We start from the raw sequence: 11885 nt of genomic DNA on the forward strand, positions 1-11885 counted from the left end.
TGAAGTACTAAATACTTTTTGGTAAAGAGTAAAATGATAGAACAAAGTTATAATTTCACTATTATACATATCAAATATAACAGACAAGTGAAAAATTAAAATCAGAGCTCTGTATTTCAATATTTTCCTTTTAATTTTATACTGGAGTTTATTGGTCTTGTTTAAAGCATATATCATAACCAAAATATGATATTTTTTAATATTTAACATTTTGCATTTTTAGAAAAAATTGCTCTACAAGCAATTTTAAGATATATGTTTAATCTGAAAACTTATTTAAATATACAGAAATGAACATTTTATATTTTGTGTGAAACTTGATTAAAAATTTCCATTTAGAAGCTTTTTATAAACAACAAATTCCTGTTTTATCACACATGGACCTATATTCAATATCCTATAAAAAACCATAATGGAAAATAATATGAAAAAGAATATATATAATATATATATAAATTAATCACTTTGCTATACACCAGAAACTAACACAACATTGTAAATCAACTATATTTCAATAAAAATTTTTTTTAAAGAAGCTTTTTCTTACAGGCGTTAATTGAGGTATAATTTATATAACATGAAATGCACAGAACTTTCGTTCACTTTTGTGAGATTTGGTAACTGTATAGGCTATGTAGCTACCAACCAAGACAGGATGTAGAATATTTTCATCACCCAGAATGTTCCCACAATTGAATGACTGTGCCTCTAACAATCATTCGGAGCCTTCCTCCCCTACCTCCATACAGTGGAACTCCTTTTTCTCAATATAATGTTTTTTGAAATTCATTCATCTGTTTGTCTATGTTAGTAGTTTATTTTTATTGCTGAGTAGGATTCCATTGAATGGATGTGTCATAATGTTTTTTCATTCACCTGTTAATGGGAATTTGGATTGTTTCTAGTTTGGGGCTTTTATAAATTAGGAGGTTAAGAACTTTCCTGTACGGGACTTTGTGGGGACATACATTGTTATTTCCTTTTTTAAAATACCTAGGAGTAGAATTGCTAAATCATATTGTAAGTGTACAATTAATGTTATAGAAACCAGCTAAATGATTCTTCAAAGTTTACACTGCTGCCAGTAATGTATGAGAGTTCCATTTTCACATCCTTGTCGGCACACATTGTTGTCAATTTTTCAAAATTTATTTTTAAATTTAAAAATAAAAATTTTTATTTTTAAAAAATATTTAAAATTTTATTTATAAAATAAAATTTATTTTATTATGAAACAACAAAATAATTTAAAATGCCTAACATCAACCAATACTTGGTAGAATTGATTCATACATCATTCATAGATTTAAAATATATTTGTTAATAAAGTTTATTATTATTAACCCTCATATTTTAAATATATCTTGCTTGATACTCACTCGTCATCTCCCTTCCCTCCCCCTCAAAAGCTCTATTCCCTAGAGGCAACCATGTTCATGTTGAATTTTGGCAATTTTCACAACGTCTTTTCTATCAGAAATATTTTTCCATTTGAGGCTTCCCTGGTGGCACAGTGGTTGAGAGTCCGCCTGCCAATGCAGGGGACACGGGTTCGTGCCCCAGTCCGGGAAGATCCCATATGTCGCGGAGCGGCTAGGCCCGTGAGCCATGGCCGCTGAGCCTGTGCATCTGGAGCCTGTGCTCCGCAACGGGAGAGGCCTCAACGGGAGAGGCCACAACAGTGAGAGGCCCACATACCGCAAAAAAAAAGAAAAAAAAAATGTTTTTTCCATTTGAGTATCTAGTCTATTAAGAATTAACATATCAATGAATAATAAATGGTATAATTAGCTTTAAAATAGTTACAGGATATTCATGATAACATTGCATACATATTTCATTAGAAATTAAAATGAAATCTGTATCTTAATTACATTGCATAATTATATTATTTCAGAAATATTAAAAGTAAATTTTTAGAAGTCAAAATTTTCAGCTGGATGTTTATGGTTCTTCACACATTTGCATTGTCAAATATTCTTCTGTATTATTATAGGATCAAATCTGATTAATTAATAATTGAAATACATTGTATGTAGTATCTACCTGAACTCATTTCAATTACTTCACCACTGTAATATATGCAGTAGGAGAAAGAAATAACATGTATAATTCTATGTAAGTGTCAGAAAAGGGAAAAATATGAAATGTGATGGAATAGGAATAAGAATTGTCATGATTATTTTAAAATTGATCTTTTGTGTTTAGGATATGATAACTAGCCAATTTAAAGCTGACCAAAAACTTGGGTAAGGCATACAAAAGTCATTTTTATGATTTCAAAAATAACATATATCTCCAAAATAATATCTCTTCTATTTCATTATTATTAAGTTTTCAACTTGAACTAACCCTTGTAGTGCTCCACACTACCAAATTGTTTCCCTCTCACATACATAGTTTTGTTGTACCTTTCTTCTCCATTAAATTTCTACTCTGCCTTTAAGATTAATCTGCTTAAGCTGTATAGCTTATATAAAACCTTCTGATTCACTAATGCAAACTTATGTCTATCTCCTCTAAATATATATAACATAGATTTCTATAATATAGTTGACCCATCTTACTGCCTTGTATTATTAATTATCAATGTATTTATATTCAACTTGTTTCTCTAAATTCTTTTTAATTCTCTTTGCACATCTTTTAGTGGTTAGCACAGAACCTTACATGTGTGGGTAAAAACACATTCATACTCTTAAGAAAACATAGAGCTATTTAGCCTACTTTTGCTATGAAGAGGTGAGACAAAAATTCCTAGAGGGAAATGTACTTTAACCATAGTTTCAGGCATATCTGTATGTAGAAAATAAAGAACAAACAGAAAGAGAAAGCTTTAAAATGCAGATGAAAGAGTGGATGATATTTAGAGGAAGACTGCCAGAGGAAACTTGAAGAATTGACCAATTCTAACAGAATTTTACTAAGTAAGAACTCTCTGCCAGTCAGAAATATTAAAAATATAGAATGAACTACCTCACTTTGCCACAAAGTTGAAATCCATCAGCCAGGGGCCAGGGATTTTTTAAATTGAGAATATTGAATAAAAATTTCATAAATTGAACCGTAAGTTCTAATGTAAGATTTGTAGTTTAGCACTGCACGTACGAGGTTTCGTAATTCTCATGAAGGCAAAAATCAAGTCTTAAACTACTTTGCATCTCTTATAGTTCAGAGTATATTGATTTATAGCTTGAATAGTTATGTGGATTTGAACAAGATGATGATTTCTAAATATTATTTAACTGTCTCAGGAATTTAGTAGATAATCATTTTATGCCTATCACTCTCTAAGTACATAGAGATGAATAAAACCCACATGACACTAAAATAATGATTTTTTCTTTCCTGCCTAATCTTATTTACAATAGAGAGAAATTTGGTATAAATGTGCTTCACATGTACTCCAGTCATGAGAATTCAGAAGTTTTTGGATCTTATTTTAGGACAGTCTTATACAATGGATTCTGCTGTCAGTACTCTAAGGCGGATTTGGCCTTTAGATTAAAAATTTCTTTTATTTCCTCATAAATCAATAAGCTTTCAGGGAGAAGCTCAACTCTTCATAACATGATATACAGGAAAAAATATTTTCCTGTCTCCAAAGTTTTGCTAACCATGGTTTAATATACAGGAAGAACTCTCTTGTCCTCTTTAGGCTTAGGATCTAAGTACTTTGTTTCTCTTATCAATATTTCTCTTGATATCACCTATTAACCCAGCCAAAGTGGTCCACTTTGTGACATTCATGTGGATTTCAGGACAGGACTGTATCTAGCTAGTTATACCTGATCAAGGCATTAATTATTTAATATTCATCCCTTCTCACTCTCATTCCCTACAAATAGATAGTAGCAGAAACTAATGGAAAAGTTCAACGAATATGTGTTCAATGTGTTCCATCCAAATTAGTGCACTCTATTCTCATCAGTTCCTTGCTCTTACTGACTTGGATATTTGATATTAAAAGGTTTTTGTGAAAACACTTCCGTCACTATATGAGTGAACTTTTGTGTGCAAAATTAACTAAGTCTCTGAGTTACGCACATACACACACACACAGAGCAATTTTTTTTTTTTAAGGCTGTGCCATGTGGCATGTGGGGTCTTAGTTCCCCAAACAGGGACTGAACCTGTGTCCCCTGCATTGGGAGCACAGAGTCTTGCCCACTGGACCACCAGGGATGTCCCACACAGAGCAATTTATTAAACGTAAACTCTACAATTGTAAACTTAGTTTTGACCATCATTACCCTTGGAAACTACTAGAATTTCAAATCTACAGCATTCATTAATTGCCCACTGTTTTCATCTATCTGAACTTTCCTTTACTTTTGTCTTAATACTAGCTAGCTCAGAAATTTTAAAGCCTTCCTCTGCAACAATGCTTTAATAAATTACGTCTACTGGATCACTTATGCCTTCTCTGTAAATTCTTTCTTTCACTCTTCTATACTCTCTTCTGTGAGACATTATAGCATAGAGGCTAAGAGTTCAGACTCTGGAATGAGTACACACGTGAGCAGACCTCAGGTCCATCTTTTTACTACCTGTGTTTCTTAAAATGTAGAAGAACAACAGAAGACAGGCATGTGTAATAGGTGGATGAATGGATAGATGGATAGATAGAATAAATGAAGGAATGAATAAATACCTGCATGAGAGTAAGAGAAGTTTACGTGGACTTTGAGGACAATGATTAGGGTTAGTTCTCCATCAGAATATTTCATTGGAGAATTGTTATAGCTTATTTCATATTCTGTTATGTAGATCATGGAATTATTGAGGAAAACCAGTGGCATTTCTGCCTCAATCTGAAATTTTATCAGAAAAAATTAGTTTTAGTTTTTGTTTTGAGAAAGAAATATTACTGCCTAATTGAAATTAAAATTCTAGGCCTAAACTTTTGAAATGTAAAAACGTTTCCAAACCAATCTTAAAATATAACAATTTTGGCTTTCTTTTCTGAACTGCAGATTGAACCTTTTACATTATATTCTGAACATGAAGCTCTGTATGGCTGCTATTAATTTAGACTGGTTACCTTGGAAACAGGAGTTCTTTCTTTTTAACCCATCACTAGTGTCATCCACTTGTATATAACAACAATTAAGATGAAATTTTAAAAAGGGAAACTATATATACATATTTTCCTATTTGTCATTTGGGAGAACAGTTCAAACATAAAATATTTAGTAACAGAAATAATATTAATAACAAATGTATCTAAATCCATTTAGCATTCACCTCAATGATACAAATAGTCCTCTCAGTACTTATGCTTTAGATCTCTGAAAAACAATAGCTGTTTTGATAAAAGTTGTATGTCTGCTATGCACCATAAAATCAAAAGTGCACATTAATATGTACTGACAAGTTGAAAAGAGTATGTTCTATGTGTACTTTGCTAAATAGACCTGAACTTCAGTAGAATCAGAATTCTTATGATGATATTTCCAAATAATTGCTATTACCTATTAATAATAGGCTGAAGGAAATATTATTATTACCACTTTTATATTTAAAGAGGTAATGTTGTCAAAGCAAAAAAACAAAGTTTCTAGAGGTTGCTAAAAGTTTGGGCTTGTTTTAAATGTTATTTAATTTACCTATGTGGTGCACTTTTATAAATAATATATATTAATTAATTATATATATCAATTAATAAAGTGATAAACATTTATAGTTAGTAAATGGAGGTCAAATAATTTATATAGTTATTCTATCTCCATAGAATATGAACAGTCATTCATAAAGTTATTTCTATTGCAAAATTAATTCTGATTTGCAGCTCAAAGTGGAATAAGAATAAGAAAAAAAAAGTGGAATAGAATAAGAAAAATTGTCAGGAAAGGAATAGTATAAAAATGCATGGAAGGAAAATAAACAATCTGTGAAACTATTGAAATTTACAGCTCAGTGAATGGGTTCACCAACATATGAAACACCTCTGAAGAAAGAATTAGAAATATCTAAGACACGCCTGAAGGTGCTACCAGGATGAGGACCAGAGACTCAAAAGTTGTGATACAAAATAGAGATAAAGAGACATAGAGGATGTGATGAGGGCTTAAAACAAGAGATATTTCTTCCATCTCAGTTCCAGAGGTCAGAAGTCTGAAATTATGGTGTGGGCAGGGCCAGGTTCCTCCAGAGATTCTAATCCTCTGCATCTTCCAGGCTCCTGGCATTCCTGGCATTCCTTGGTTATAACAGCATAACTCTCTACCTCTGTATTTACTTGGCTTTTTTTCTCTTGTCTCTGCACCCTCTCCTCTTATAAGGATGATAGTCTTTGGATTCAGGGTCCACCCTAATCCAGGATAATTTTCTCTCAGGATCCTTAATTAGTTACATCTGCAAAAACCTATTTGCAAATAAAGTCACATTCTGAGGTTCCAGGTGGACATGAATTTTGAGGAGACACTATTCAATCCACTACGGAAAACAACTAAATAGCCAATGTGAAAAAAGTAGAAATATAAAATTGGATTTATTCACAAAGTGAACTGTTACATATTGGTGAAAATGAATGAACCAGAAACGCATGGCTAGTGACATGGGTCAATCTTACATGCATGATATTGAGTGAAAAAGCTGTCTCTAATTATGTGTACAACATGATTCCATTTATATAAATTCAAAACAACAACACAATCTATATGTTTTGGTCATATACAAATATGGTAAATTATATTTTAATAAATGAAAGTGAATAATTATTAAAAACACAGGATAGTGTTTATGACTAGATGTGGGAAGAAGAATGGAAGATGAAATTAGAGAGGCACACAGATAGTTTCAGCAATGTTGGTAATATTCTAGTTCTTAGGTTGAGTGGTGGTTTCCCAAGAATACATACATATATATGTATCTGTATTGTATGTATGTATGTAAAATATCGTGTAATACCATTACTTTTAAAAAACTGAAAGAAAAAGTCACAAATATGAGAACAGGTGGCTCAAATTTAAATAAGAAATAAGGCACCGAGAAGACTTAACTACATGAAATGTAAAAGTAAGAAAGGAGAGGGGCAAGAAAAAATGACTGTGAAATACATATGAAGAAAGAGCACATGAAAGCTTTTTGTTTTAATTTTAGACTCATGTCTCACATATTTACATATGTGCATTATCATGGAAGTAAATATATCTGCCTTTTAACTGTGACAGTAACATTAAAAGAGATGAAGGTTCCATTTTAACTCATTTTAAAAGCAATATGAAAATATTGTATGTATATTCCATTCCAGCATATTCACATATTACTCTAATGATGATATTTTACATCATTGTTAAATTCTGATCATCTTGTTACATGGGACATATGGAAATACCTATTCAACAAAATAAAAGATGACCCTAAATTACATTTTAAAACATGGAAATTTTGTATTAAAAATAAAAGATGAATCATAAATATGGCCAGGTCACAAAAATTTCTCTATTACCTCTCACCTGTGCTAATGCTAGTCAGCTATATAATTTAATTATGGGAAATATTGTTCCATGGCACAATTTGAATAAACAGTGGTCACCTTGACATATTATATTAGGAACACATTTTTAAATGTTTAAATAAATGTCAAAAGCCATTTGTCAAGCCATGTGGTGTTTTGCCATACTTAATAATATTACAAATTTATTAAACTGTATATAATGAGAATTTATGAGTTTTGAGATTTTGAGTTTGAGATTTCTGTGACTTTGCTGCTTTGTGAGAATTCTCCTTTACTGAGAATTTATTTTAAGAGTGCTTTTGAGTAAAAATTAAAAGCCAGAATTTTTGGTTTCTATTGTGCAACTTCCCCACAATCTTTATTTTTCCAGTTTTTGTAACATTGTTTGACTTATAGATAAGCTCACAGAAATGCGTCAATACTCAATTGTTTTTTGATTAATGTTTAGTTGTGTTTGAAGGTCTTCCCCATCCAGTAGTTTCAAAGCTTCACCTTACTTTGGGCTTGCTCTCTGACAAATTATGTCTTCCTCTTTTCTCTCCCACTCTAAATAGTTATGCTTTAAAGTAGGAACAAATGCCCCTAATGCAGCTTTGTTGGAAGTTCCTTAAGAGCTTAGTCAGTTCATTGTTTGCTCTAGGTACTAGCAGATCAAATGTCCATTATTGTCTCATTCCTTCATTTAAGAAGCTTTTCTTCCTGTATTCAGTGTTGTGAGCCTGCTCCACAAAACGAGAGCTACATCTTGGCTACACCCATAAAGCCAATTATTAGTGGAAATATTCAATTCAAAAATCAGAGAAATCCAGATCTTCAAAGAATTTTTGAAGGTTTGACAAAAGTCAAAACTAAATTCAGAAAGTTACAATTATTTATTTTTCCCCCAATCCTGCAGCTGCTGAGATGACTTGTAACTACTTATATGAAATATAAAGCCTGGACATTTCATCTACATTATCTATTTTTCCCACTTGTATAAGAAAGAGTAATTATACAACACATTATAGAGTTTTGCAAAAAGAATGCAATAAAAGACTAAAAAGTACTTTTCCACTGGTATAGGAAGACAGCTATCTCATTTTCCTGATCTTTAAAACAATAAAAGTGTTTTGTTTCTATGAACCATGTCTGTAGAAAATATACCAAAATGGCTAAGAGAACAAGGCTGACATTTCTGGGTACCTAGCCCAGTTCCTTCTGATTTACTAAAAGGTATTCTGCCTTCTGTTCACATTTACAACTTTTTTTCTTAGAGTTGTACCCAAGTAAAACTATTGGCACCTTTCTGTGGAAGGTGTGGAAGTTCTACTCCTGGCATGAGTGAAAAAAACACTGGGCTAGCTTTCAGAAAACTCCCTGTAACTGTAACCTTTCTGAGACTTTTCTCACACAGTTCTTCCAACAGACCAAAGATGTTCATAGGATTATTGTGAAGAGCAAATTAGATGATACATACCAACTACAGTAACAGTTCTGGTTTGTTACAACTATGTAAGTTATTTGAATATTAATTAATCTTCCTTTGAAAATGCCTATGTTTCTGATTTCCACAGTGTTTCAAAATCGCTCATATTTCATACACTAGACACTGTGTCCTTCCTCTCAGAGTTTCCCGGTTAATAAAGGAAGATAGCTTGACTGACTTCAAATGTATCTTTTCTTTATACAGCAACACTCTTGATTTGCTTTCTCTTGTTAGAGCAGAAAGTACCGCGTGCTATTAACCTGAGTCTCTGTATCCTTCAAAAATTATTCTGTTAACGATTCCCTTTTAGGAGAAGTTAATCATAAAAATAAAAGCCTTACCAATAATTACCTACCATCTTGTTTTCATAATGTACTTAAATATTTATACTTCTACTCCTCCATTAAACTAATCAAATGAGAAATACTGCTAAGGGAATTGCCTTATAAATAAAGGCTGCCCAGAAAGATGATAATCTACTTTTCTATGCTTCTGTAATTTTCTAACCAAATAGGTTTTCATTGTGTTGCAAAATACTAGCAGATTACCAGTGACATGAAAAATGTGTCAGCACATATAAATGCAGGCTGATACTAATGACTATTATTCATTCTATTATTGACTCTCAAGAGATTCTGTTTACAGAAAGCAATGTTTGAACCAAGGATAAATAATGCATTTCAAAAATACAAAAGCTTTTTTCACTCTTCCATTAATTCTAGCCTTTTTATTAAGAAAAGCTAATTTTATTTAGAACAGTTATTATTGGCTTGGATTTGTGTAGGTACTTAAAGACAAGTTTGAACATATCAGTTAACTTAGATAAATATTCTATTGCTATTTTATGGTAATAAAAATTAATTTTATTATTAGAATCCCATTTAGAATCATATTTCAGGGTCCAGTTCATCCCAGGAAATTCAAAGAAAAAAGTTAGGAAAGAACAAGTCTTGGGCTTCCCTGGTGGCTCAGTGGTTAAGAATCCGCCTGCCAATTCAGGGGATGCGGGTTCGAGCCCTGGTCCGGGAGAATCCCACATGCCGCGGAGCAACTAAGCCCGCGAGCCACAACTACTGAGCTGCGCTCTAGAGCCTGTGAGCCACAACTACTGAAGCCCGCGTGCCTAGAGCCTGTGCTCCACAACAGGAGAAGCCACCGCAATGAGAAGCCTGCTCACCACAATGAAGAGTAGCCCCCACTCGCCACAACTAGAGAAAGCCCGCGCACAGCAACAAAGATCCAACACAGCCAAAAATAAACAAATAAATTTATTAAAAAAAAAAAAATCTTTACCAAACAAAAACCTTTTTAATGATACTAAGACTAATGAAAAATATTTTGAAAAACTTATTTTTGTTTCTTCTTCACGAGTCTTGTTTTTGCAGGCTTTATTGAAAAGTAGACATTAGTATACATATTTTATATATATATAACACACATATCGTATGCATATATACAATATTTAAACGTAAAGTTTTAGATGCTTTCCAAAACTTACTAATGCTCTTAAGCTATCAGGTGTAAACATATTCAGAAGTTATATACCATAGTATCTTAAAGGCAAACTACTTATCTGAGTTTTTCTTCCATTTATTTTAAAGTAAATGTCACAGGATGAGTTCAGGTTATCACATAGTAAAAAAAATAAATCGATATTGTGCTTAAATTCACTTAAGGTAATGTATTTTCTTTAATCTAAATGGAATTTAAGATAGAAAAATAGTCACTGTATGAATTTTCATACAAGAGTAACAAATGTCTACATTAGGGATGAACATCAATGAGCTTAAAACTTAAGAATAGGGAAACTGATGGAAATTACATATCTGCAAATTTGTAGAAAACATGCTTAAAAACAGTCACTCATCATATCCATTTTAATTTTTGCTTTATTCATTTAATTTTAAAATACGGCATGCATATTTCTTTTTTTAATTTTTATTTTATATTGTGTATAGTTGATTAACAATGTTGTGTTAGGACTCTACGCTTTCACTGCATATTTCTTATACATAAAGGAAATTTGCTTTTCTAGAACATGTACTTAAATGTGATGGGCCTTTGATCAGCACATAACATGAGCACGTACATAAAAATATTTATACTACACAATGGATTCATTTCTATGTTATGTTTATTAAAAATTATCATCAAGAAAGGAAAGCATATTTTTTTGAATTTTATTTTATTCATTTATTTTTATACAGTGGGTTGTTATTAGTTATCTATTTTTTTTTTTAAAGGTGGTATTTTATTTTATTATTTATTTTTTTAAATTACATTTTGCAACTTTTTGTTTTTTAATTAATTAATTAATTTGGCTGTGTTGGGTCTTCGTTTCTATGCGAGGGCTTTCTCTAGTTGTGGCAAGTGGGGGCCACTCTTCATCGCGGTGCGCGGGCCTCTCCCAATCGTGGCCTCTCATGTTGCGGAGCACAGGCTCCAGACGCGCAGGCTCAGTAGTTGCGGCTCACGGGCCTAGTTGCTCCGCGGCATGTGGGATCTCCCCAGACCAGGGCTCGAACCCGTGTCCCCTGCATTGGCAGGCAGATTCTCAACCACTGCGCCACCAGGGAAGCCCCAGTTATCTATTTTATACATATTAGTGTATATATGTCAATCCCAATCTCCCAATTTATCCCACCACCACCACCCCCACTTCAGCTTTCCCCCCTTGGCGTCCATAGGTTTGTTCCCTACATCTGTGTCTCCATTTCTGCCTTGCAAACCGGTTCATCTGTACCATTTTTCTAGATTCCACATATATGCGTTAATATATGATATTTGTTCTCAGAAAGGAAAGCATATTTGAATGTAATATTGCATTAGATTTCTATTCAGAAAAAAAAATAGGTTTATGTGATCAAATGGACTTAACATAACTATATATTGGAAAAGATACATGAGTTAATTTACGTTTGATTTTTTTTGTTAGTATATTTCACAGTAATAGTTCCA

The sequence above is a fragment of the Neophocaena asiaeorientalis genome, unplaced genomic scaffold, assembly GCF_003031525.2.
Source record: "Neophocaena asiaeorientalis asiaeorientalis breed wild unplaced genomic scaffold, Neophocaena_asiaeorientalis_V1.1 scaffold451, whole genome shotgun sequence".
Lineage (NCBI taxonomy): Eukaryota > Metazoa > Chordata > Mammalia > Artiodactyla > Phocoenidae > Neophocaena > Neophocaena asiaeorientalis.